The sequence below is a fragment of the Neltuma alba genome, unplaced genomic scaffold (assembly GCF_004799145.2).
Source record: "Neltuma alba isolate B1F8T4 unplaced genomic scaffold, ASM479914v2 tig00011927_pilon, whole genome shotgun sequence".
NCBI lineage: Eukaryota > Viridiplantae > Streptophyta > Magnoliopsida > Fabales > Fabaceae > Neltuma > Neltuma alba.
Window position 1 is genome coordinate 393,169 of NW_021636517.1, and position 6,209 is coordinate 399,377.

Sequence of the window (6,209 nt, forward strand, 5' to 3'; positions counted from 1 at the left end):
ATCTTTTTTTTATTTTAAATATATGTACTGACAAGTGACAACTAAAAAATTAATTGTTAACAATTTAAGGTGCAAAGATTAAACAACCATAACTGTCACATTGAATTTGTTTTAGGGACTTGTCTGCATTTAATTCTCTTATATGAGATCTTAACGCAATTTCCCAATGAAAAATCTGATCTCATCCGCGCGCTAAGGTAGATAACCAAAGGTGCGGCCCGACATGTCGGTGTTATAAATTCATTGGGTTACACGGCATTTTCCTTCTGCGCTGCCTCCCGTCTACAGCTAAGCTTATTCGACTGCCTCTACAATGGAAATGCCCTCTTCATTGATCTCGGGTAACTAAACTTACATCCAGCGATATTTTGCAGGAGATTCATCCCCCCCCCCCCCCAAAAAAAATCTGTATGAAATCATTTCTGTTTCAGTTGAACAATTTACAAGCGATTCATCAGCAACAAATTACTGTTTCACTTCTTCCTCTATCTCATGATGTTTTATGATTTAATCTGGTCTAGTTTTAAGTTATCCCTATGTTTTTTGCCTCGTCTCTTCAGGTTTTTCGTCAGCCTTGCATTTTGCTTCTCCATCTTTGCATTTTCCTCTTCATCTGGGGTAATATTACTGTATCTGATGTCTCATATCAACCTGTGCTTGTATCAACCGGATTTTCTAAGAATTAAATTCTCTAGCCATCAAGGCCAGTTTCGTATTTTTTGATGATATATATAATGTCCAAGGTACGTACATCACCGCACCCTCTCTCTTTCTCCCTCTAGATTCTTCCCTTGCTCTTGTTATTTTCCCTTTTTCTGCATGTATCTTCCTGACTTCCTCCTCTCTCTCTGAGTTATCGAGGCTGTGACGATGGAAGACCTTTTGGTGGTTTGAACATCAAACGGAACCTGAATAGAACCATGTAAATTATGAGTAAATAATGAGCAAGTGAATCAGGGGCTGTTTGTGAAAATATATAGTAGTAGTTACTCGCTACTATGGTATGCTCATTTGCTGCTCAGTTGTTATTATTTGTTATGCTGTTATAGTCATTTGTAATTAAACTTTATAGTTGAATGAATAAGTTTTTTGTGAAAATAATAATCACTTGTTCAGATGGTATGGTCATCTGTTAGTCAGTTATTATTCGCTGAGTTGTTAATAATTATAGGCATTTCATATGTGTCAATGTTTGATACTCCTCTTTTTTTTATTATAAGATCTAATTTTTTGAATTAGTTTATTCCTATTTATAAGATCTCCTTTGAATTTGTCTAAACAATAAATACATTTTTATCCACTTTACCCTTAATTAATATACCCTATCTTATCATCTTTTTTCCATACATTCTCTCGCAATTTTTTCGCACTCATGCCTACCCATTGATAATAACTAAAGGTGTATTTGAGGGGGAAAAAATATATTTCTAACATTTTTATTATTTTTAACTAATTTTAACAGTTTTTTTTAAATTACATAATATAATTAAGTGGATGTTATAATAAAGGATGGAGGAGTATTTTTTTTTTTTTTGGTTGCCACAAAGTTTGATAGTTGTCGTATATTACTTCAAACTACTAGGTACGTAACTCTAATGTCTTAGCTGTAGGGGCATAAAAAAGCTTTAGTGGCTCTGGGCTTGGGTATCCTTTTCTTTTTTTGACCAGCCGCTTGGGTATCCTTTTCGGACTTTGACCAACATATGAAATTAAAAGTGGTCTTCAGCCCCAAAAACAAAAAAAAATTTATGTAAAAGTTTAGGTATTACAAAATGCTTCTCTCTTTTTATTGTGTCGCGTTCCCACATTGCGGGCCCTCTCCCCTGTTACATGGTAATTTCCTATATTTTTATTTTTGACTTTTTTTACAAGAATTTTTTGTTATTTCTTATTTGAGGTCCCGTGTTTTCCCCATTTATTCATCTTCTACCCTTTGTAATAAATTTACTCCTTTGTTCCATTTTTGTCCTGGATAATAATTTTTGAACAAAAGTGTACTGCTCAACCTTTTTCATATTTACAAAATAATAGATTATAAGATATAACAAGTTGTTATAACAAGTTTTTTGTGAGCATAATACTTCATGAAATAATAAATTATTATTTCTAACTTTAATATGCATAGAATGATAAATTCTAACATAATTTGTGGGGGAATAAAACAAGTTGTTATTTATGAAATAAAATAAATTACTTGTGGTTAATTACAAATGTTATAAAATTCTAAAATAATCTTATAAAAAAATCTAAAAACAAACGAATTGTTGCTTGTTTCTATTTTACAAATACTAAAAAAATTGACAAGGAATTAAAAATATAGTTATTTATACATTCATTATTATAGTTCTTTACTTTTAATTAATTATAAAATTCTATTTTATATCTTCTAAGTATTATTATTTATTGTAAGCTAAGGTTACTGAGTCCTCATTCATTTCCAATTACCTTTTTCTTTTTTCTTTTTTTAAATCCAACTCATTAAAATATCTCGTGTCCTCCTGTCCCCTTAATGCCCCGTACGTGCATGGCATGACAGGCTGTGAAGTATAGTTTCTATTGAATAAATGTAGATGATATAATTCAGGTTCGGCAATAACTGACAAGCAACCAGCTTGTTCCTATATATCGCATCCTATCTGAGCTAATTTGTAGTACGAATTGTGCTACGTATAAACTAGTTCTTATAATTAAGATCAGAGATAATACGGTGATATTTATAATTCAGGTTTACTGTTAAGCCATGTTTTGGGGGATAAAGAGGGACACCATCAAAGTGCAGGGAAAGCTGCTATGCTCAAAGTTGCGGAGGCACATACGCAGCAGAAGCTTAATTATGCTATGGTAAGCTTGGCTTGTTATAATAATTTGCTATTTTAGTAAATAGTCTCTTAGATTATTAATCCCTTCCAATTGCTTGTAAGTAAGCTTAGGATGATTCAAAAATAAAGGGATGGAATGGACTTTCACACACACACACAGAGATGCAATGCACAGTGTATATAATTTTTCTTTTGATGGGGAAGTTCTGGGAAATTTAGGCGGCAGCCTCCAACGAAGCCACACGCATTGAACACGGAAATGGGCAGCATATTACGCGCCTAGGGTTTTGGTGTTAAGTCGCCTAGATTTAATTTGAATGGCTGATATTGATTTTTATTTTTCATTTTTATTCTTTTAAAAAGTTATTTTAATATTTAGAGCATTTAAAATGCAAATAATCTCTCAATGGTCATTTTTAAAAAAATTTATTTCAAAATTATTATTTCAAAATTTTAAATTCAGATAGTTGAAATTTTATTTGAATGATACAAGCCTTCTTGTAGCGACGAGTAGGGGCGTTCAATTTGTCCTGTTCCGTTGAGTTTGCCCTAGTCCCGATCACTGTGGAATGGGACCGGACCGGACCGGACGGGACACATGACGGGATTGTCCCTCCTAGGAAATGGAATAATTAAAAAAATTTGCAAACATAATAAAAAAAAATACTAGAAGCCCAATAAACTTGTCCAGTAATTTCAGAGGGCCAAAGCGAAGTTGTCCATTTTTTTTTCCTAACCAATAGTGTTAGGCCCAAAAAAAGAAACAGGGAGAAATTTTTAATCATTTTTTGTTCAGGCCCCAAAAAAAATCATAAATTGTTAGGTTCAAAACTGAATTTGGAAAGGAGAAAAAAAAAGGGAGACGGGAGTCTTGTCCCATCCCGTAAATACCCCTAGCAATGAGTGTTAAAAAACCATCTCTATACAAAACATTAATTACAATAAAGACGATAAAATTTTAATATTTTTTTTAAAAATATCATGGTTTAAGAAAATATTAAAAATGTCACGGTATAGTTAAAATTATTTTTTATCTAAACTTTTCAATACTTATATTTAATATTATTAGTATTTAATTTTTTTGCAATGATTTTCGAAGAAGGTCGCGGGAAATTAGAGGTCCTTTTTTGGGCTTATAACATGTAGGTCTCGCGTCATTGCCCCTTAAGTTCGTCCCAATTTCGCATGCGTATATTTGTTTCGTACCACACAAGAAAAGGCTTCGTCCTCCTTTTAAAATGCAAATAGGAGCCAAGAAAAAAATTCATAACCCTAACTAATTCTTCAGTAGAACAATGAAGCTCGTCAGCTCGATCCGAGATACTTTGGTCCTCGGCAAGAATGCCGTCTCGATCTTGGGTAAAATTATCTTCTTATCTTCATATCAGCATATATGGTCTTAGCTTGCTTGAGCTAGATCTTGCAGGTTCGGAGAGCAAACTCCCTCGCCGGCCGTCAACTGATTTCTTCTTTTTGGGTGTTTGGATGCTTCTTATTAAAATCATGATTTGGAGGAAAAACCACATGGTTTTGGGAAAAACCATCCAAATACCTCATAAAATCCAACATTTGATGCCAAAACTATGATTTCCGGGCTAAAACCCTAGTTTTGATGAAGCCAATGTTTTCTACTTTTTGGATGGCAAATCAGGGTCATGCATTGATGCATACATATTAATTATAAATTAATTATATAAATAATACTCTCTCCTGTCTCCTTTATAAGTTTCAAATTTGAGGAGGGACATGGTCTATTTTATAGGCTTTAATTTGAGTTTGTCCCAACATTTAATATGTTTTTTTTTTCCTGTAATTATTTCTTCTTTCTCCTTTGCCATTCTCTCATTATATTTTCATTATATTTTCCCATACATCCTCTTTCATCCTTTTTCTTATTTATTATAAAAGTATATTTTTAAAAAAAGTATATTTATTGCTTATCTATTGCTTTTTAACTATTCTTAATTAATTTTTTCATTATACGCAAATAAATTATTTGAAGCTTATAATAAAGATGGGAGCGAGGATGCATTTGTCATTTATATCTTTTTTAGTAATTTGCATATGGAAAAAGAAATCATGATAAAATCACATTTTCACGAAATTATTCTACTCAAAATCTATTCTCTAAAATCACTTTTGTCACTTTTTCCAAAAGTTGTTCTCCAAAAATTAATCCAAATACCCTCTTAATCTTAATCCGCATAAAATAATTAACTTGCATAGAAAATATTTTGGAGTGATTCAACATTAACTAATTAACTAACATCTTCCTTTTATGATATTTGATAATTCAGGCTTAGTTGTCAGCTCTGCACTTGTAGGGCAGGGAGTGGTGGACGTTTTGGCAGACTTTCTTGGAGATAAAAACTATCCCTTTTGGAAAGCAACTATGCTTGTGAATTTTCTAGATGGATTATCGGCTGTGTTAACACTTGCTGTGATACACGTATCAGAGGCTTACACAGGTCGCTTCAAGGCCATTATCTTCTGCACCACAGCCTATACTATGGTTAGTTATCATAACTTCATAACCTTGCTTGCTAGCAACTTTAAAGATATAAACTCATGGTAAGGCCGTTTCGAGGAAAGCTTCCATTTTATGAAAGAAAGAATTTATACATTTAGCGAAAATTAACCTTTGAATGACCTTCCCCCAGTATTTTATCTTGATATTTTGTGCACTGTTATATTGCAAGGTTTTCTTGAAACCCTAATAATGGATGCGGCAAAAGGTTAAGTCAAACGCACTGGAAAGGAAAGCATATGTGTCTGTCCACACACACACAGAGATAATCAATCCTTCCCTTCGAACAAGAACTCTATTGGAAATTTTTATATTTGGATATCTTTTGCCATGGCTACAATTACATGTAAACTATAATGCTTAAAACACGATATACTCGTGACAAAAGGAGACAAGAAATGAATATACGATAGGTTTCTTTGCTTTCTTTCGTCTCCGTTGGCGTTTTCGCATGAAGTAATCATGCTCTTTTTTTCTCTTCTGAAGCATTGCTATATGAATTGGTTGGGTGTTTGATGCTTTTAAACTCATGGGTATTCATTTTTTTAACTCTTGAGACAACTGTTTTACAATGTAATTGAGTTTTGTTTAGTATATATACTGTTATCCCACAAGCTATTAAAAGCGAATTTTGGATCCAATGATATGAAGACCGATTTTGGTTGTTATTTTTCTTGGAGTACATAGTTAATATTTTGATTTGATGATGCTCAAGATACTTGTTTGAGCTATTGTCTTGTATATATTATTCGGAGGTTTCGAATGGGAATACCTTATATTTAAGGGAAAATTTCGCCAAAAATTTTGAATCAAGTCAACCCTTTAAGTTTTGAATTAATCATCTGAATCAAATTAATCAATAT

The 6,209-nt window shown here is 32.6% G+C and overlaps 1 long non-coding RNA gene across 2 annotated transcripts; it reads left to right on the top strand.

Moving 5' to 3' along the window:
- The first annotated feature begins 273 nt into the window (after positions 1-273).
- Positions 274-5,892, top strand: LOC114719591 (uncharacterized). Of its 2 annotated transcripts, none has more exons than XR_003737919.1 (5): positions 274-341; positions 561-1,001; positions 2,726-2,841; positions 5,117-5,331; positions 5,519-5,892. It is a non-coding gene; the product is annotated as an uncharacterized LOC114719591 (long non-coding RNA). The 2 variants fall into 2 exon arrangements; XR_003737920.1 differs by having other exon boundaries at positions 561-743.
- The last annotated feature ends 317 nt before the right edge of the window (positions 5,893-6,209 follow it).